A 22245-nucleotide genomic window follows, 5' to 3' on the forward strand; every position below is an offset into this window, starting at 1 on the left:
TGAAGAAAGAAAAGGAGAGGAAAAGAACAAAAACAAAGGAAAAGACAAGAAAAAAGATTGGGTAGCACAAATCGGTTTTAGTGGGGGTTTTTGTTGTTGTTGTTTGTATTTTTGTTTTGTTTGAGGTTTTTTGGGTTTTTTGTTTGTTTGCTTGTTTGTTTGTTTGTTTTCGAGACAGGGTTTCTCTGGATGTTCTGGAACTCACTCTGTAGACCAGACTGGCCTCGAAGTCAGAAATTTGCCTGTCTCTGCCTCCCAAGTGCTGGGATTAAAGGCGTGTGCCACCATGCCTGGCTGGGTTTTTATTTTTAAGGACACAAAATTAGGTGGGTAGAGAATGTTGGTGAGACTGGGAAGAATATGATCCCAAAAACATATAAAACATTCAAATAACTAATAAAATAAACTTTAACTAAAATCTCAAGGTCATCATTTCCTTTTTAGTGGCAATAAATCAAGGAGCTGTCTAATGATAGGGAGAAAGGGGAACAGTGGGATAAAAATAGTATAAAAGAGATGGGAGGCTGGGCGTGGTGGCGCACGTCTTTAATCCCAGCACTCAGAGGCAGGTGGATTTCTGAGTTCGAGGCCAGCCTGGTCTACAAAGTGAGCTCCAGGACAGCCAGGGCTATACAGAGAAACCCTGTCTCAAAAAACCAAAAAAAAAAAAAAAAAAAGGAGAGAGAAAGATGGGAGGCAGAAAAATAATAAGCTGAGCTCTAAACACACAAAAAAGATTTTAAAAAAGGAGATCACTTTTTTGTCAGCAAGTCATTCTGCTTGCTTTCTAGTCACTCTCCTTCACTTGTGTTATTAGGCCTATCAATGTGTGTGTGTGTGTGTGTGTGTGTCTCACACACTCTCTATTTCTTCCTCTCACTACTCTGTAATGGACTACCTTCTCTCACTGTGCTCAATAATTAAAGTGACTAGGAGGCACAACTTTATATTGATGTCAAGACACTTCCAGAAAGAATCTCTCAATGAACACATCTTGAAAATGACATACTCTCTATGTGGCTGGGAAGACAGCTCAGAAGAAAGAGCACTGATTGCTCAGGCAGAGAACCTGTCTTCAATTTCCAAAAGCCACATTGTTGCTCATGACTGCCTATAATCCAGTTCCAGATCTGATGTCTTCTTCTGACCTCCGAAGGAGCACATAAGTGCATGCCAAACTCCTGCACGTAATATAAAAATAAATAAGAATTTAAATTGTAAAGTATCAAAATTGGTAGCCTGAATAAACTCTGTTTTGATTAAGGTCAATGGAATTTGGAGCATGAATGCTTTTACAGATTTTTTTTTTTTTAACTTTTGAGCTGTTAGTAACATTTTTATATCCAGACTGGCTTAATTGGCTTATAGTTTAATACATGTTATTTTATAATGGGATTAATGACATAACTAATTTCATAGTTTTCTGGAGTTCAGATTTACAGGTGTACAATGTAACTGCTGCCGTGTAAATGAATCTTACTGGTGGAAGGGAAAGGAAAGCACTAATTTGTAAAGCTAATAATACAACTAAGAAAACATTCTAAGTCAAGACTGGTTTAGTTCCAGCCAGTTAAGGCTTTTTCCCCCACTGATATTTCTTGCCTCTGAGGCTCTCTTGAAATATCCAAAGCAGAACCATCAGAATTCCTCAGGTTTTGTGTCAATCAATTAAACTTGAAAGGTTCAAATGAAACTCACAGTAGACAATGAAATCACAGGAGGAAAATAGGACTGCAAGTTTCCAAACATGATCACTACTCATAGTATAAAATGAATCATACATATTAGCTGTGCTGTACAGAAAACCACCCTCCCACAAAAGAGAGCCATGAAGTTACTCATGTGTCATGACCCCGTGTGTCAGCTGAAGGATTCTGATGTTCTGTAGCTTGATGGTCTCTGCCATCATCTGTCAGCTAACAAGGACCATAGGAGCTAACATGTTCTACATCAGACTTCTATTCTCCACACTTGGTAAACAGGTTGGTTTAAGGAGAGCCTTGGTACTTGGGCCTGTATACATGTTAAACATTCTGGTCTTCAATGATAGATCACAACTCTAACATCTCTCTGGTCTCAAATTTTTAAGTAATGTATCTGATGGGACTATGTCCCAATACACAAGTACTTCTGAGCCTGTGTAACTCACATTTGCTATAGCTCTGTGAAATGAGGCATATTGAATGGACACTCTTGGATTGAATGATAGTCTCCACTGCTTATGAAAATCAAGGCCATATTGTAAGAGAATGTCACTGATTTGTGGCTGTGATTTGCAAGCTACCCAACTATAACAAAATCCCTTATTGATGCATAGGTTTATAGTCCTCCTTGTAAGGATGGTCCCGTGAGGGGATTCCAGCACTGAAGAAGATTAACACATGCTATAGATAGATAGATAGATAGATAGATAGATAGATAGATAGATAGATAGATAGATAGATAGGGTGGAAGCCATGGCAGGAAAGATAGATTTGTACAAATTGTGAATCCACAGCCAGTAACATGTTAGGTTACATCAACTCCAGCTCTGATTGTTCCCTTGAGAGGAAAGACCTTCTTAAACTAATCCTGAACTTCTTGCCTCCAGAATAATAAGAGAGGCTGTATCCACTTTTTGGAGCCATTCCACTTATGGTGCTTTGCAGAAGTAACCCTGGGGACCTAAAGCTGCCAGCCCTTTCTAGACCAGGTTGCCTTTCCAGTGCTGATGGGAGCCTGGTCACTCCTGGCCACACAGTTTCGGTTCAGCAAACTGTGACCCAGACTCTCTGGCTGTCTGAATTGCTGATAAATGCCCCCTTTCAACAGGGACTACTAATTTTTCCCAAATAGCTCCAGTTACTTTCCACATCTGGCTCACACCAAAGAGTTCCAGAGGTTTGTGAAATATGTTTGGAAAACCAGAGGTTTCTTTTTTCAAAAGGAAAAGAGAAAGAACTCTCTCATCTTAAACCTCTCTCTCTCTCTCAGCATGACCTTAAAAGGCTCAAAATTACAGGTCATTATGCATAGTTAAGAAGTCATATTTGAAGACATGTTGGGGATTTTCCCTTCTGGGGAGAACATAAAGAAAAGACGCCTTTCAACTCTAGGTTGGTTAGCAACTGTTTAAATGGCTCTTTTTTTAAAAAATGCACCATTAAAATCTGATTTATTTGCACATTTCTTGGTCAAATTATTTTCCTTCGTGTGTTCAGACCTACATTAGAATATTAAACATGTCTTTTCTCCAGCTCCAGGGTTTGGTTAGCTCTTTAGGCTTCGGTTAATTCTATGGTCTGTAGCAGAGACTTCAGCTTTTAGAAACTATGTGATATATGTGTGTAGCTTTATCAGTGTCAGCATTAAGAGAAATTATATTTGCACAAAACCCCTACCATCTGCAGGCCTTGAGTTGAAGATAAGACACATGATCACAGTCCTATTCCACACTGGTAACTCAGCTGACATTACCTGGCAGCGGTGGGTACAACATTGCCAGAGGAATGATCATCTGGCACCCAAGCTGTTTCCCATGTGCAGATTGCAGATATACTTCTTGGATAGCTCCATGATCTTGTAGGCAAAATGTGCTGTTGTTTACGTAGGAAGATGTTCATGCGCTAATATTTAACAATCGTAGGGGAAGCAAATGAGTAAGTATACCACTTCTCTGTTCACCAATGTGCTTTAAAATGAGATGTTAATTTACTATTTCACTGGAAAAAAATGAAAATACATCCCCTAAGTCTAATCTATGGGAATATATGGACTAAAATCATAGCCATTGGGACTAGAAGAGCATTTTGAGCACCTGCTGCTCAAGAGCACCTGTTTAGTTCCCAATATCCACCAAATTGCTTACAATGGTCTGTAACTCCAGGTCCAGGAGAGATGGTGCTCTCCTTTTACCTCCAAGGTGGACTTTCATACATGCAGACAAATACTCATACACAAAAAAGTAAATAAAAATGTATTTTAATATAACCATGAAGTATCAGAAGTGAGTCCCTAGAAACTAGAATTTTCTTTTTAAAACTTGTACAGTCCCACTTAGTCAATATTGTAGCTACCAGGCACCTGTAGTAATTAAAATTAACTAATTAATATCAACTTAAAATGTTTTCTTTTTAGTCTCAGTGGCCACATGCTGAGTGTCCAATGTCCCCAGGTCCTCCACAGGAGGCAGCAGATGGACCCCAAGGGTCTCAGCCTTGTGTACCACTGTGTGCAACATTCTCTTCTCCTAAAAACAGTGGTAAGATTATAATTCATGATGGCATAATGTATTGAATTTTCTTCCTTACTACAAAAAAGATTCAATATTTCCTACCAGATTTTATACTTTAAACATCATTTTCTCTAGTACTTTTCTATACTCTGAGAAGTTAACTATCCAAAGCCATTATAGCAACAGCTGGCCAGCACATTTCTGCATCAAGGGGATTGGAAACACTTTTCTTTGAGTTACAGTTTTTAAATATAATATGTTCTAAAAGTTACAGCTAAGTGCATGAAGTTAATAAGCATTCAAGAAAAGTTTCACTGGATATTTAGAACTCCAAATTTGTTGAAGTTTTGGAGATTTTAAAAGAATACAAAATATAATACTTTATTTTGAATAAGCCACTTCTTTATAACCCTCTCACAGATGTAGGTGAAGATAGGATGGTGGTAAAAAGTAAGACATGAGCTTTTCCTGCCTTTATTTAAGTCTTAAGAGTTCCAATATGTAGAACTAACTCAGATATCCACTGTCCCAGTATGTGTCATACTGGAGACTGAGATGACTCATAGAAAGAGATTGACTGTCTGATAAGAGGCACAAAGTCTCTGCCTGAACCAGCAACTTCTTCCTATGTGAAATGACACAGTTTTTAGCTGAGTCATGTCAAATTTGATAAGCATCAAAGCAGACTTTAAATGTTAAAAATCCATATATGTATGTTTCCCCTACTATATTTCTTCTCAAAGAAATATACTCTGAAAAAACAGCCTAATTTTCTTTATTATTATTTATTTATGTGTCAGGAGCCAACATAGGACAAGCTGATAACTAGCAGGTGATCTTCCTGAGATGGTCCAACTAGGATTAAAAGAATCCATGATGGATTTGCTCTGATAGGCAAGAATCAGGAGAAATTTATTTTAGGACAGATTTCTTCTATTAATATGCTTCTCCTGTTATTATTAAACACATATAACAATCACTAGGAATTAGTCCACCCTTTTGAGCAGATGTTGGCAGAACTATGAAGATGCACTCTCTTGTAGTATTGCCATATAGACAAATAGATGACTTCTCAATTCTTAATGATGATTCTATAAGAATTCCTTTAATTATATCAGTATTTATTAAGCTCTTTTATAGTGGGACTGCTATTAGGTCCTTTCTAACTACACTGAGAACTTTGTAAGTCTCCAAGTGTCACTAGTTAGTTGCTTCTGAGATAGTAATCAGGTGTCCTACTATGCAGAGCACATTTGTAAAACCATTAACCAAAGGTCATAAATAGGGGAACTGATGATATACTATAGGTGCTAGGGCAGAAGATCAAATATTGACTGATTTTACTACACAAAACTTTAATAATACCTTGGACACAAAAGTTATGGTTTTTAACTCTCCATGAACCTGCAAAGTTGGTGACAAGTGATACAAGTTTAGCCAGACTATTACTTCTAGTGGATATGCATGTAAATGTTCTCCATTGTATACTTATTCGATTTATGATTTGAATTTATGAGTGAACTTGTGATGAACTTTTTACCGTGTGATCATGTATTCTGAAAGATGTATAAATGCTGAGGACAAAGAGGAGAGAATTCTCTTTTATCCCCCTTTTCTTGCATTTTTCTTATTCTGCTTTTCTTTGATTCTACTTATCCCTTTCTCTTAGACCTCTTATCCCCCTTTTCTTAAAAACTTTTCCCCTTTTTCTTAGAAAGCTTTCATAGGAAACTTTTTAATTGGATATTTTATGTATTTACATTTCAAATGTTATCACCTTTCCTGGTTTCCCCTGTGCAAACCCCCTATCCCATTTCCCCTCCCCCTGCTTCTATGAGGGTGCTCTCCCACCCATCCACTCCCACCTCACCATGCTCTGGCATTCCCCTACACTGGGCATAGAGCCTTCACAGGACCAAGGACCTCTCCTCCCATTAACGCTAGATAAGGCCATTCTCTGCTAGCCCATAGGAAACTTTTTTACAACTTAAAAATAAACACTAAAATCACTTTTCAAAGTGTCCCCTTTTCTTCCTGAGACTTCAACTAGCAGGCTGAAAGTTAGTTCTATGCAATTCCTGCAGATATAGAACAGGGCTACTTTACTTAAACTTCTGCAATTTCAGGATGAGGTGCTAAACAGTTAGTTTCTCATCTCAGAGGAACTAAGAAAGCAGATCAGCTGCTAAATCAAAGTGACTTAGAATTGAGATAGGAAAATGTTTTATTATTATACAGCAACCCTAAATTTCTTTTAAGACTAAGTCTTACCCCCACTGACACTCTTCCCCCTTCACTTCCTCAAAAGGAACCAAACAAGAAAGAAGACCCACCAGGGCTGGCCCCCAACATTTATGTACATCCCAAATGTTGTCTCCCTCCTGATCCCCCCTCACAGATTTCTACCTCCTATCCCCTCTTCACCTCTGAGAGTGAAGTCCCACCTACTTCCATATCCTCAAACCCTGGTGCATCAAGTCTCTGCAGGATTAGGTGCATCCTGTCCCACTGAAGCCAGACATGGTAGTTTCTGGGAGCTCTCTGGGATCCAGGTTAGTTGACTGTTGGTCTTACTGTGGTGTTGCCATCACCTTGAGGGTCTTCAATTCTTCTTAACTATTCCATGGGGTCCCTGTCCTCTATTCAATTTTTGTCTGTGGATATCTGCATCTGTCTCCATCATCTTCCAGCTAAAGCCTCCCAGAGGGTTGCAATACTAGGCTCCTGTCTGTAAACACAACATAGCATCATTAATAGTATGAGAAATTGGTGCCTACCCATGAAACTAGTCTCAAAATGGTCTGATCCCTGGTTGGCCATTCCTTCAGTCTATACTCCATCTTTGTCCTTACATTTCTTTTAGACAGGACCAATTTTGGATGAAAACTTGGTTGGTGTCCCCATTCCTCCACTGGAGGTCCAGAGTATCTAAAGAATGCCCATAGAAAGCTAAATACACTTCCCTAGTGATGATGGAGTGGACTACAGGCATTACGAACTGTTGAAGCATGACTAAATAGGCTACTTTATGACCACCAGTACAAATAAAGAGGTCATGGGTGAAGCTCTAATATAATAGACATTAAATGAAAAAGCACTGTGAGGTGCACATATGAGATGTGTACTCCATATATGGAACAAGCAGGATGTAGATGAGTAGAAGATGAACCTAAAAAGATATGATATCTATTTCATTAAATGTACCCAAATCAGATTGATTATATGAATATATGTAACAAATATAATATTCTCTAGTTAATAAACATAAGATGTGCGTTAGGTTTAGTCTATTGTAACTTTTCAGTAAGAAGTTGAGAGACTAATTGCGCAACAACAAAAATCACAGATATGTTGAATCTCTATCTAAATCACCACACTCCTGTAGTTATCATGTGTGAAAGGGAAAGCCGCTCTTGGGAGTGGCTCAGGTCTTAGTTTGGACACTTTTGTCTTAGCTTATAGGCTTAAATTGGTCTCCAGCCTCATGTGGGGCTCAGCCATGCATGCAAACAGGCAGCTTTGAGATCACTGATTGCTCTCTGGGAGTTTTCTTCTCCCCTCCAACGTCCTGTTTATTGATTCTATTCTGGTTCTTTAGAGCCAATAGACTTCCAGTTTTACACTTTTGCTGGGGCAGGATTTGTTCTGACTAAAAATGGTTTTAATCTTACAGATGATCTCTGCTAACTGTAGTGCCTATGTAGAGAAGTTTGTAAGGTAAGGAAATCTCTCTGTTCGGAGAAATATATAGTATGTCATCTAAATTGACATTGTCAACAACTAAAACACAAAATACCTTGCTTAAGACCATCAAAATCGGAAGAAACTTGTATAAAGTTCACTGCCAGCTGGATTACCTTAGTAAATTAAATGTGTGTATCAATTCGTTTTTCCTCCTGCTCTAAAGGTTCTTATGAATGCCAGGCATGTGATTTCTGGTGTGCATGTAAAGTATCAAAACAAGCTTAGTTCACTAGATCTGTTAGAGGCCTGATCTGTTGAACCTGGTGATTCATACCCAATGCTTTATTTTGTGAAGCAAACGTTGGTTCACTTTGAAGAGCACTGCTAAGAAGATTTTCATGAACCATGGTTTCCAAGCAATACCAAGCAATATCTCCTTGCAGACTTTATGACAGAACAATTTTTTTTGACAGAGGATGAGTTCTTATGGTTGTTTTCAGGATGAAGAACCTTGGTTATCCATGTGATCAGAAAGTATCATCGCCCCTGTGATTTGGAAGAGATAGGCAGTACCTCAACAAACACCCTCAAGGAAAGCCAAGAAGTGTGCCTATCCTAACTGGCAGTAATTTTTCCAAACTTGTCTGGAAATAAGAATTCCCCTAAGATAGCTGTTAAACATATAGATTCTCAGATACTAGACTGGAATAACTAAGGCTACATCTCCAAGGACAGGAATTAAACAGCATGGGATGCTCTTAGTCTCTAGCAAACTTAGAAGAAAGTAAAAGATTACTTTTTCAAGTAAAACACAAAATTCCATGAGAATAAGTCACTTCATAATTTTGCATCAGGTACAATTTAACCACCTAGATTTCTTAGAACAACTAGGATGAGAAATACCGTAAAATAAACTTAAATAAACATGTGAATGCAGGTAATTAAGAAGCACTGTTGAACATTCACAAAGAAACTCACACAATATGTATTCACTGATAAGTGGATATTAGCCCCAAACCTAGGATACCCAAGATATAAGATATAATTTGCTAAACACATGCAACTCAAGGAGAATGAAGACTGAAGTGTGGACACTATGCCCCTCCTTAGATTTGGGAACAAAACACCCATGGAAGGAGTTACAGAGACGGAGTTTGGAGCTGAGATGAAAGGATGGACCATGTAGAGACTGCCATAGCCAGGGATCCACCCCATAATCAGCATCCAAACGCTGACACCATTGCATACACTAGCAAGATTTTATTGAAAGGACGCAGATGTAGCTGTCTCTTGTGAGACTATGCCGGGGCCCAGCAAACACAGAAGTGGATGCTCACAGTCAGCTAATGGATGGATCATAGGGCTCCCAATGGAGGAGCTAGAGAAAGTAGCCAAGGAGCTAAAGGGATCTGCAACCCTATAGGTGGAACAACATTATGAGCTAACCAGTACCCCGGAGCTCTTGACTCTAGCTGCATATATATCAAAAGATGGCCTAGTCGGCCATCACTGGAAAGAGAGGCCCATTGGACTTGCAAACTTTATATGCCCCAGTACAGGGGAATACCAGGGCCAAAAAGGGGGAGTGGGTGGGCAGGGGAGTGGGGGTGGGTGGATATGGGGGACTTTTGGTATAGCATTGGAAATGTAAATGAGTTAAATACCTAATAAAAAATGGAAAAAAAAATAAAAAAAAAAAAAATAAATAAAAAAAAAAAAAAAAAGAAGCACTGTTGAGGAAAATCGATGCTGGGTGAGGTGAAACTGATGATTCCTACACTGTCAGCTCTTGGGAAGTAAGAAAAAGAAAATGGAAACAAGAGCTTTGTTTACTAAAACAGTCATGTACTTGACTTCATTCTAAGAATTATACACAATGGTTCCTTTGATGTTCACCACCACATCGTAAGAGGATTGGCTCTACTTTATCTCCATTGTATATATATATACTAATGTGGTGTCAAGTCAGCTGGAAAAAGAAAAAACAAGTGTTTCAATCCTAGACATGTAGCACACACACACCTAAAACCACCCACCTCCAAGCAAATTTGGATATCTATAAGAATCAGCCCAAATTTCTACATACTTTCCTGAGTTCATATCTGAGGAAGGAGTTAGTCTTTAAGACTCAGCAGAGGATGGCCTAGTTGGACATCAATAAGAAGAGAGGCCTTTTGTCCTATGAAGGCTCTATGCCCCAGTGTGAGGAAATGCCAGGGCCAGGAAGATGGAGTGGGTGGGTTGGTGAGCAAGGGGAGTGGGGAAGGGATGGGGGAGGGTGTTTTTCAGAGGGGAAACCAGGAAAGGGATAACATTTGAAATGTAAATAAGCTGGGTGTGGTGGTGCACACCTTTAATCCCAGCACTCAGGAGGCAGAGGCAGGCGGATTTCTGAGTTCGAAGCCATCCTGCTGTACAAAGTGAGTTCCAGGACAGCCAGGGCTATACAGAGAAACCCTGTCTCAAAAAACAAAAATAAAAACAAAGAAAAGAAAAAAGAAAAAAATGTAAATAAAGGAAATATCCAGTAAATAAATAAATAAATAAATAAAACTACATAAGAAGAAATAACAAAAATGATTCTTATTTTTCATTAACCCAATTCTATTAATATTTTGTTTTCACATATGAAAAAGAAAAAAAAAAGACTCACTGTGAAATTTTTCAAATCAGAAACGATAACATATTGACCAATCCACATCAATCTATGTTCTGTTTTCTGTTACACATCTGGATGTTTCTTGACTTTCTGCAATAATATCCTGCAGCAAATTAAACACACCTCTACCTAGTAAGGTAAATGTTCTAGGTGAAGGATAAGGAGCAGGAGAGATAACAGTACAGACACATGACCATCAGGACGTCTAAACTGAGACCTGCACAGTCTGGAGACATTGATCTAGTGCCACTATCTCCCAAATAGTGCCACTCTTTGAGAAGACAAAAGCATAATGAAGATAATCCTTTCTTGGTTAGATGTAGTCCTCGATTAAAAATAAACCTAAAGGTAGAAAGTTTCGAGTAACAGAGCATGTAACAGCAACCATCCCTCTGTCAGTGAAGTAGAAAGCCAGAGGCCAGCTATGAACCAGAAATATAATATATATGGGCTAAGAATATTTTTATTTTAAAAATAAATTTGAGCTCAATACTGATATTAAAAATCTAAAAGCTGTGATTACTGGACTTCTGGTTTTTTGAAATCTGGAAAGACTGGACATGCCTACACATTTGAGATGACGGGAGGCAGAAGCTAAGGAGCAGCATTCTCTGAGATCAGCATGGGCCACCACCACAAGCCCAGCTCTCCCCTACACAGGCAGTACTTCAGAATCACAGGATTCTGACTCTCTCTGCTGTCCCTCTGCTTCTGTACTGTCTTCTGACTGTCATAAGAGTCTCAAAGATTTTCATAATGTCAACCCCTCTGAAACATTTCCAGAGAGTGGGAACGGTGAGGGGTGGATTTATACAGGGTCTGAAGCAAGATGGACCAGGGTCCAAATTGGACCTGATACTTTAAAATCCTTCAGAGAATCACTTTGAAGATCATAGACTCACCCGTATGAGTCCCAGAGAAAATGCACAACATCATCTCCTTTCTATGTTGTAATAGTTCTGTTGTGTTATCAACCCGACTTCTTCAGTTTGTACAGACATTGGCTGAGCCTGGGAACACTCTGTGTTTCATTTTCACCTCGTCCTCATCCTGAGTTACTATGGTTTCCCTGCTGTGCACTTGACTTGAGTGGGACATAAGTGCAGTTCAGCATGACCAGTGGTCCCTGCATGCAGAAGCTGTATCTCTTTGTCATCTATTCCAGGAAGACTATCGCTTTCTAACTGACAGAGCAATGAGACTGTAGTTTGGTTGCTAGTCGACTGAGTGTTCAGACCTATGAAAATAATTTTGCTGGACTGGCAAGATGGCTTCGGGTGTTAAAGCATTTGTTGACAACTCTGGGGACCTGAGTTCAATCCCAGAATGTACACGGTGAAGGGAAATAACTTTGACAAGTTGCCCTCTGACCTCTACACACACAACATGAAATATGTACACCCCTTTTATATCTCTGTCTCTGTCTCTTCCTGTCTCTCTCTGTGTCTTTCTCTGTCTCTGTCTCTCTGTCTCTGTCTCTGTCTCTCTCTCACACACACATAAAACTTAAATGTAAAGGCAGAAATCTGTTGTTTCTTACATTGTTTTGAATATTATTTAACATAATTGTTCAGTTAATATTTAAAGAACTTCATGTTGCAGTAGTGGCTTAGAAGTTAAGAACACTTAATCTGTAACTATGATGACCAGAACTGGGATCCACCTAACAAGCTGAGCACCTTTGTAAGCATCTGTAAGTTAACTCTGAGAAGACAAAGGACAGGAGAATCACTAGGGCCTGCCTTCCAGCCTAGCCAAGAAAATTCAAACCCCAGATTCAGGGAGATAATCTGCATCAAATGAAAATGATGGAGATAAGTCGAGAAAGGCATCCACACAAGTGCACACACAAATACATGGGCATACTACCATACACACATGCATATACACTCAAAAAGACAAGCGCACAGGAACACACACACAAAATACATTTTAAATAAAATATTTAAAGAACTTCATGGGCAGATATAATTCCTGTGCCTTTCATGCATTCCTTGGCATTTGCAACAGTATTAAGCACATCGCAGAGCTCAGATAAATTTTTCTTGGTCACTGACTCAATTTTGATCATTCCATTTAGTTTAATGTGGATGATTTCATTTGAGATAATGTTTCCTTTATTTAAAATATAACCAATAAACAAATGATTATGAAATAGATTCAGGAATTTGACCTATCCTCTGCATCTTTTGTTTGAAATTTTAGTCTGAAACACAACTTTAACATGCCATTCACATTATGAATGGTTCTTTCTGCATAGATGTATTGCCACATGTGATTAGCCAACACTTCTATCCTAATGAAGCTGACCCAGAACACACACTGAAAAACATCAAAGAAGCCATTTGAAAATAAGGGAGCAACTTCTTATTCCTAAATATCAAAAAAGTCACTCATTCTTGTATTTTTAGAATGTGTATAACATTCTGCTTGATAATGCAGCATCAGTTTTTTCTACTCTGTTCTTCCTTACAAAATGTCTATAAAGAGAAGTAAAATCAAATATGTCTTCCATATGTTCAAGGACAAGTGTTCCTGTGCCAATGAAAATTTCCTTTAAAGGGAGATTTAAAACTACATATTTAGAAAGACAGAGAAACTAACCATCAAAAGTGGAGAAAAACAAGCAAGACTGGAAATATACATGCAAGTAACATTATACAGACTGAGCAAATTATTTAGGAATATGTATGTACATATGTATATGAATACAATAGCAATTAGTGGTAAAAGATACTATTAACTTTAAGAAGAGTGGGGAATTGGTATATAGGAGAGTTTTGAGGGAGGAAAGGAAACAGAGAGATGATTTAATTATATTATAATCTCAAAACTAAAATTAAGAGTTGCCTGTTGGGAACAGTATTGTGGTGAGTGGTTTGGAATGAAGGTGGCAAGGATGCCAAAGCTAACTCTACAACCTACAGTATTTATGAAGATATTTTACTTCCCAGCTCTCGGGCCACAACTGCATATTGCCATATTAACTGTATTTCCTGGTTTCTGAGAGGACGTTGCATACATGCTAATGGACATAGAGCTCAAAGCGGTGTGGCACCAAAGCACTGAACACTCATAAAGACACCAGATTGGACAAGCAAGCCCGTCAGCATCTCCAGAGTAAGGAAGCCATGTAAGAAAGCTCTCGATGTACTAATAAATTGTCTGATGATTGCTTGACTTATAATTTTTCCCATTCCAAACAAACAAGAAGTTTAGTGGGTTTTTGGATTAAAAACACTTGTAATCTGTGGCATATGTCTGCACATATTGCCCTAGATGTCCCAAAATATAAAGGAAAGGGGGCCTTTGGGGATAAGAAAAAAACAAGAGAATAAGAGAGAGAAATCTAAAAGATACCTAGAATGTTGGGTAGCCACAACTCCCCAATAGAGTGTCACAACTCAGAACTATTCCAATGTGGAAGACAGCATCATAAGATAAACTGCAGAAACCATGCTCAACCTTGATTCTGAACTGATCCCTGAATTCATTCTGGCTCCAATGACACATCATCACTAACAGCAGCGCTGTCTATGATGTCCTCAAGGCAGCATTTGAGGCTAACAAGGACTAAAACTCATGTTTTGTTGTGGCCTCTGAAGCCCTCTCAATCCTGAGATTGGTTGTTCATTTACAATGAAAATTCCTACTGGGTCCAGGTGACGCTACACTACCACTTGTTATCCTGTAGCTATTTGTGAACACATGAATTTATACATCGGAAATGGCTTCTCTACCAGTAGAATCCAAAGCCAACCTTGCAGAAGCAACCGCATGCATGTTTTCAACAGCAATGCAGAGCAGTAGCATGCATACCTGTGACATGGCAACCTGTGGACCTTCAAAGATTACCACTTGCTTCTGTCTTAAAACTAACAAAAAAAAATCAAGTCATGTGCATTTCCTTTATTCAAGACAATAAAATTAGCTCTATCAATCACAGTAAGAAAATCTATCATCTGGCACGCTCCTTTAAAATTAGTTGAAGTCATCTGATCCATCTATATACAAATTATTTTTGTCTAGATACACAGCCATTGGAAAGCATCCACTTGACAAACGAAATATTTTTCAAAGAATAACTCACATTCTTTCTCTATAAATAAAGAGAAATCATGTTATAATTTGTAATCAGAATCATATGTTCATCATCTATGAGGTGGGTAGATTTTCTTCCCCATTTTTCCTTTGTTTCCATTATTGCAAAACCATCAAAATAAGACAATTACCCAATAGAATACATTGGATGGCAATTTAGAGCAGGCATGAGAGCAGACCATGTCTGATTTGTCTTTAATATTTAACTTGTCATCACTTCTTTTGTTATTTTACTCATATCCATTAGTGGAATTCTACCATCTTGTTTCAAATCCAAGTGCTACTGAGTTGGAAATACTTCATCCTTTGCCTTACCTCTCTTCCTGTGCTGGGCCACCTAGGAAGAAATGACACTTTCGAGGTCCATAAACAATCCATACATGATGGAGAACCCTGCTAACATAGCCCTAGTAACGCAAAGTATAATTGGAAAAGGGAGCAGGAGCTTACTCTATACAAATGGCCGTAGGCTTTGGGTACACTTCAACAGGGTTGTCCATTCCCTCAAGAATCATCTAGCTTGTGGGTGGATCTAGTTTTCCAGCTAATTTGTCTGTTCACAATACAAATCTATTTGTATTAGATATTTTCTTTATTTACATTTCAAATGTTATCCCCTTTCCTAGTTTCCCCTCCGAAAATCCCCTATTCTTTCCCCTTTCCCCTGCTCCCCACCTGACCCATTCCCGCTTCCTGGCCCAGGCATCCACTGATACTGGGGAATAGAACCTTCACAGGACCAAGGGCCTCTCCTCCCATTGATGACCGACTAGGATATCCTCAGCTACATATGTAGCTAGAGCCATGAGTCTCTCCGTGTGTTACTGGTTAGTTCATATTGTTGTTCCTTCTATGGGACTGCAAACCCCTTCAGCTCCTTGCATACTTTTTCTACTCCTTCATTGGGGACCCTGTACTTCATCTAATGGATGACTGTGAGCATCCACTTCTGTATTAGTCAGGAACTGGCAGAGCCCCTCAGGAGACACCTATATCAGTCTCCAGTCAGCAAGCTCTTGTTGGCATCTGCAATACTGTCTGGCTTTGGTGATTATTTATGGAATGGATCCCAGGTGGGGCAGTCTTTGAATGGCCATGCCTTCAGTCCCTGCTCTGAACTTTGTCTCTGTAACTCCTTCCATGGGCATTTTGTTCCCCCTTCTAAGAAGTATCAAAGTTGCCACACTTTGGTCTTCCTTCTTCTTGAGTTTCATGTGTTTTATGATTGTATCTTGGATATTCTGAGCTTCTAGGCTAATATGCACTTATCATTAAGAGCATATCATGTATGTTCTTTTGTGATTTGGTTACCTCACTTAGGATAATATCCCCGAGATCCATCCAGTTGTCTAAGAATTTCATGAATTCATTGTTTATAATAGCTGAGTAGTACTCCATTGTGTAAATGTACATTTTCTGTATCCATTTTTCTATTGAGGGACATCTGGGTTCTTTCCAGCTTCTTCCTGTCATAAATAAGTCTGCTAAGAACATAGTGGAGCATGTGTCCTTTTTACAAGATGGAGCATCTTCTGGGTATATGCCCAGGAGTGGTATTGCTGGATCTTCCAGTAATACTATGTCAAATTTTCTGAGGAACTGACAAACTGATTTCCAGAGTGGTTGTACCATCTTGCAATCCCACAAACAATGGAGGAGTGTTTCTCTTTTGTCACCTGAGTTTTTGATCTTGGCCATTCTAAGTGCTGTGAGGTGGACTCTCAGGATTGTTGTGACTTGCATTTGCCTGATGATTAAGGATGGTGAGCATTTTTTAGGTGCTTCTCAGCCATTTGTTATTCCTCAGTTGAGAATTCTTTGTTTAGCTCTGTACCCCATTTTTAATAGGGTTACTTGGTTTTCTGGAGTCCAGCTTCTTGAATTCATTATATATATTGGATATTAGCCACCTATTTGATTTAGGATTGGTAAAGATCTTTTCCCAAACTGTTGACTGCCATTTTGTCTTATTGACTGTGTCCTCTGTCTTACAAAAGCTTTGCAATTTTATGAGATCCCATTTGTTGATTCTTGATCTTACAGCACAAGCCATTGCTGTTTTATTCAGGAATTTTCCCCCTGTGCCCATATCTTCGAGGTTCTTCCCCACTTTCTCCTCTATAAGTTTCAATATCTCTGGTTTTATGTGAAGTTCCTTGATCCACTTAGACTTGAGCTTTGTGCAAGGAAATAAGAATGGATCAATTCACATTCTTCTACATGATAACTACCAGTTGTGCCAGCACCATTTGTTGAAAATGCTGTCTTTTTTCCACTCGATGGTTTTAGCTCCTTTGTCAAAGATCAAGTGACCATAGGTGTGTGGGTTCATTTCTGGGTCTTCAATTCTATTCCATTTATCTACCTGTCTGGCACTATACCAGTACCACACAGGTTTGTTTTGTTTTATCACAATTGCTCTATAGTACAGCGTGAGGTCGGGGATGGTCTGGGGATTCCACCAGAGGTTCTTTTATTGTTGAGAATAGGTTTTCTGTTATTCCAGAAGAATTTGCAAATTGCCCTTTCTAACTCTGTAAAGAATTGAGTTGAAATTTTGATGGGGATTGCATTGAATCTGTAGATTGCTTTCAGCAAGATAACCATTTTGACTATATTAATTCTGCCAATCCATGATCATGGGAGATCTTTTCATCTTCTGAGATCTTCTTTGATTTCTTTCTTTAGAGACTTGAAGTTTTTATCATACAGATCTTTCACTTTCTTAGAGTCACACCAAGGTATTTTATATTATTTGTGACTATTGAGAAGGGTGTTGTTTCCCCAATTTCTTTCTCAGCCTGTTTATCTTTTGTGTAGAGAAAGGCCACTGATTTGTTTGAGTTAATTTTATATCCAGCTACTTCACTGAAGTTGTTTATCAGGTTTAGGAATTCTCTGGTAGAATTTTTGGGGTCACTTATATGTACTATCATATCATCTGCAAATAGTGATATTTTGACATCTTCCTTTCCAATTTGTATTCCTTTAATCTCCTTTTGTTGTCTAATTGCTTTGACTAGGACTTCAAGTGCTATATTGAATAAGTAGGGTGAGAATGGACAGCCTTGTCCAGTCCCTGATTTTAAAACCTTCCACTCATTGTGGAAACATGATTGGCATAAAAGCATTATGTGCAGGAAGACAGCCACTATTTCCCAGAGTAGAAATCCTGAATTTTAAAACATGCCTTTCATTTGCTTAAATTTATTAAAAACATTTTCAGTTGGGACAAGTTAGCCAGGTCAGGAGACTCTAGAAATATAAAGTTGTTCTAATCATTAGAAGTGGAAGTGGAAAGGTTCTGTTTAGAAAAAGCTAGATTAGTATGTGTTTTAATCAATACTTTACTCAAAATTCATTATTTTTCCTGGTAACTCAAAGGTTTTGAAGAGCCTCAAGTTTTCTCAGTGATCTAGATTTCCTCAAAGTGTGAATGTGGTCAATTCTTAAGGAAAAGCAGAGAACAGAGATTTGTCTTCCTTGAAATCTGCACAGAGAGAGTGAGAATGTTGGTATGATTCCAATTCACACTTTTCTTGATGAACTTTTCAAACATTTGCCAGTGTTAGGCTTTGTGACTCTCCTAATTCTTTAACAGTCTAATGAATTAAACAATATAATATGGTATCCTTAGATGCCTGCAATTGTGTGAGGCTGAGCAAATTCTGCTAGTAATTCATACATGTTATTTTTCTTTTTAGGAATTATTTTTACACTTTATAGTAGATATATAAGTATATAGATGGATATATATATATATATATATATACTTACTAATTTTGTCATAGTTTTGAAAATACTATTGATGAATTAATGGATATTATAAACTATTCTTTAGTGTAAATAATTTCATTTCTCATTTTGGGGGTATTAGGTTTGCAAGTAAATATTGTGATTATTCTGTTGCATAGAATATAGCCACAATGTAGCATGTGGTATGAATTCATAAAGATTTTTTCAGCTCCAAAGAACAAAGTTATATTGTTTAATAGAGCAAGTTAGAGCAGTCTCAGAAAGAAAAATGTTGTGTGTTTTCATTTAAATCTGGCACTTAGATTTTATGTAAATGGAATCAGATATGTATATATGACATGAAAACTGACCCAGGGACCAAAAGGAGAGAAAGGGTGAAAATTGAAGGTAATTTGGTATGAGAGAATAGATATGCTCACTGCACAATAGAAACTTATATGAAAATTTCCTTATGTAACAAGTATCATGTACAGAGAATATCCAAACAACATTTGTAACAATCGAGCAGAGAACTGTTCCTGAATATGGGTAACTGTTCATTATTATTGATACTAATATAAAAGTAGGATTAAAGCCTTTGTTGAATTGTATTATTCTACTTGTATAAAATATATTAGTATATGGGCAGATGCTCAATGGTTAGCATTTTCAAGATCTTTGTTTTGAAAAACAGAAGTCCAGTTTCATGAGTATGAGCTGTACTGCACACAGCTCCTTACAATATAACCAGATGTTTCATGTCCTGAGGCGCCTAGATGAGGGAAACACGCTCAACATTGTTTAAGCCAACATCTCTCAAAAGCAATTCCTAGCTACACTCTTCTCATTAGAAAAGAAACCATAATCTATCATCTGACCCAGGACTCTTCGAGCACAACCTGAGAAACAGCATAAAAACCCAATCATCCGGAAAGACTATCTCGAGATCCTCGGAACGAAGCAACTTTAACTCTGTTTTCATACTTTCCCCCCCCTCTAATGTCTGGATATGGTTTTGAAAAACAAAACATGTATTGTCTTACAGATAGAACACACGGTATCTTTCACCTTGAAAATAAGAGAAAAAAATTACCCAAACTGATTTCCATGATACCACTAATGATTCTATTTTTTAAAGCAAAGATGGATATTTAGCTAGACACATTCAGGATGGGTTTAGGGTTGGGTCTATTCTCGTCCCTTCTCAGATGCTAAGGAGTGTGCGTTTGTGAGCTGATGCACTCACTACCGCTTCCTGGGCAAGGCTCTCCTCCGTTGGCATGGGAGGAAGAAGCAGAGGATGGGGAAAGAGTGGGTGACCAGCAAGCTGGCCAGATGAGTGTTCAAACAAACAAGCACTTCTTCCCCTCTGGTCCAGCCCGGCAGACTGCAGCAGCTCTCCACTTCCCTGGAGATTGTGAGCATGTAAATTGTCGGTTGAAGTGAGGTTTCAAAAGTCAAGGAAAATATCAATGACTTGCTTCTCATTATCTTACTTACAGAAATGTCTACCCCTGTACTTGTTAAAAAGACCTTTAAAAATGTTTTTCTTAAAAAAAAAAAAAAAGTTCAACTTATAAAAGCATTCAGCTGAGCCTGAGTAGCCCAGACCTGGGGTCCTACGGGGTCCCCAAACCCAAAGACACAGGTTTAGCAAGACGCTTTCTCATATGGTGGCACTTACTGGCATCACATTCTTAGGCAAGCAACAACTTGGAAGGAGCAATGCTGATTCCAGCAGAAAGATTTTATTAAAACTGTAGGCAAAATACAAATGGTATTCATATCAGAAAGGCTGTTGCCAAAGGCCTCCAGGGCAAGGAAAACTTGGTACGGAGCACGGCAGTCCTGTGACTCAGGCTGAGGCAGAGTTGTGTAAAAGTCTCTCAAGGTTACTTAGAAGACCGATAGAAAGAACAGCCAGCCATCTGGGGAAGGACAATTGGTTCTGAACAAAGAAAATATTAGAACTAAAATTGAAAACAAAACCAAGCTTCTACTTAAGCAAGGTCCAGCAAGTCAGAAGCTGCTTACACGAAGCCAGAACTGTCAGCTATGATCATGGTAAATCTCCTCACTGCCCTGGCACAATTAAAGTTTGCAATGGGTACAATAACTGACTTTTCATCGAGGTTGCTGAATGTCCCAGCTCAGCAACCGAAGCCGGCACAGGCGAAGAAAACCTTGTCTTTCAGTGTTTACTGACTCCTAACCAAGAAAAGGAGATGGACTCTGCAGCAGATAAATATGTACATAATGTAGGTTACAACGCACACATTCTTAAATCCACATGCTCACTATTTCTGGTCGGAGCTTAATTTGAAGTGATAAATGCATCTGAGCTTCCTGTAAGAAACCTTGGGTACCTGTAGCTTTCATTATCAAGCCCTGACTCTTCACACCTTTCTGGGATTTTTTGTTTGGTTCTTGGAGCACAAATCCCTGTTTTCATTTCTCTATACGCTTAAGCATTTTAGAAAAAAAAAGAATAAAAGGAAGCAGAGAAAGCTGTAAATCTGAAGTCAATACTACTTAAGTTGTTCTTGAAAATCTGCATCAAATATTGTCTACCTACTGGGAGCACACTAGGCACCTACTGTGTACTCAGAAGGAGACACTAAAAGAACAAATAAACTGTTCCCAATGGAAGGTGGTTTTGTTCTACAGTTTTCCTCAGATTTTAGCCAATATTTTTATTAGCGTTGTTAGCACTGGATTATAGAGACACACTGTTCAAATTGAAAAAACTTTAGCAAGCCTCATTTAACAAGAAAGATGTCCAAGCATGAGTTAAGCAAGGCACTCAAAGTCACAAATATAAGAATAACAGATCAGAAATTCTTGTCCGGACAACCTGGCTACAGAGCCTGTTTCTCAAGGACACCCTCTTTCACCTCCCCTGCACCACTGCCTCCACAAATAGCCACCAAGTGCCCTGAATTCCTAAGGGCTAAAAGCAGGCTCTGCTCTCCACAGCCCAATGCCCCAGCTACTGAATTTTAAGTCTAAGTGCAGCTCAATCTACAGATAAACAAATTCCCAGAGTTGAACTGCCATGTTTGTTTCCTGTACCTCCCAAAGTCAAAGAGCTGGTGACTCACAGGACCTAGTAATAGCTCTGTCTGGGAAGTCCTCTTCATCCTGCCAGGTCAGTGAGAACTGTCTTCACTCTGTCTCCACTTCACACAAGAGAGCAGGCACCATGTTCAGTGCAGTCTTTCTCATAGTTCTTTCTCTGGGAGTGGCGACTTCCCCAGAATCAGACATCGGTATCTCTCAGTTTCCATCTTCAGCTGTTTGTGAAACAACCTGGACTAACCTGGACATGCATTTAATCTTAACGGGGACAGAAGGGAAAGGAAGAGAAGGCAGGGTGGGGGAAGAAAGGAGGAATGGGAGGGGGAGAAAGAAGGGAAAGGAGGGGAAGGGGAGGGGAAGAGGAGGAAGAAGGAAAAGGAGGGGAAGGAAGAGAAGGGAAGGGGGAAGAAGACGGGAGAGTTTAGGTGGGAAAAGGGAGAGGGGAGGGGAAGGGAGAGGGGAGGGGAAGGGAGAGGGGAGGGGAAGGGAGAGGGGAGGGAAAGGAAAGGGGAGGGGAAGGGGAAGGGAAGGGAAGGGAAGGAAATACTCAGAGGACAGAGAAGACAAACTGGTGGCTGAAATGATGTAGACAGCAGAGTATGATGTAGACAGCAGAGTGCTATGCAGATAGGATGGTGGGTAGGTGGTGCACCACAGTCACTTTGGGTAAGATAGGCAGTGGTTTAAGAAACTTTGAGTTGTTTTCTTTTTCAGCTCTGGCATCCTTTTGTGAACAGAAGAGGGCTATAAAGTATAATCCACTCAACTTTCCCAG

General features: G+C 39.0%; 1 long non-coding RNA gene across 1 annotated transcript in view; it reads right to left on the reverse strand.

Moving 5' to 3' along the window:
• Gm10635 (predicted gene 10635) overlaps positions 1-21876 on the reverse strand; it is a 75266-nt gene extending 53390 nt beyond the window's left edge. The window contains exon 1 of the long non-coding RNA NR_045336.1: positions 21494-21876. This is a non-coding gene — a long non-coding RNA (predicted gene 10635). The remainder of the gene's footprint in view (positions 1-21493) is intronic.
• Positions 21877-22245: the final 369 nt, after the last annotated feature.

The sequence above is a fragment of the Mus musculus genome, chromosome 9 (assembly GCF_000001635.26).
Source record: "Mus musculus strain C57BL/6J chromosome 9, GRCm38.p6 C57BL/6J".
NCBI lineage: Eukaryota > Metazoa > Chordata > Mammalia > Rodentia > Muridae > Mus > Mus musculus.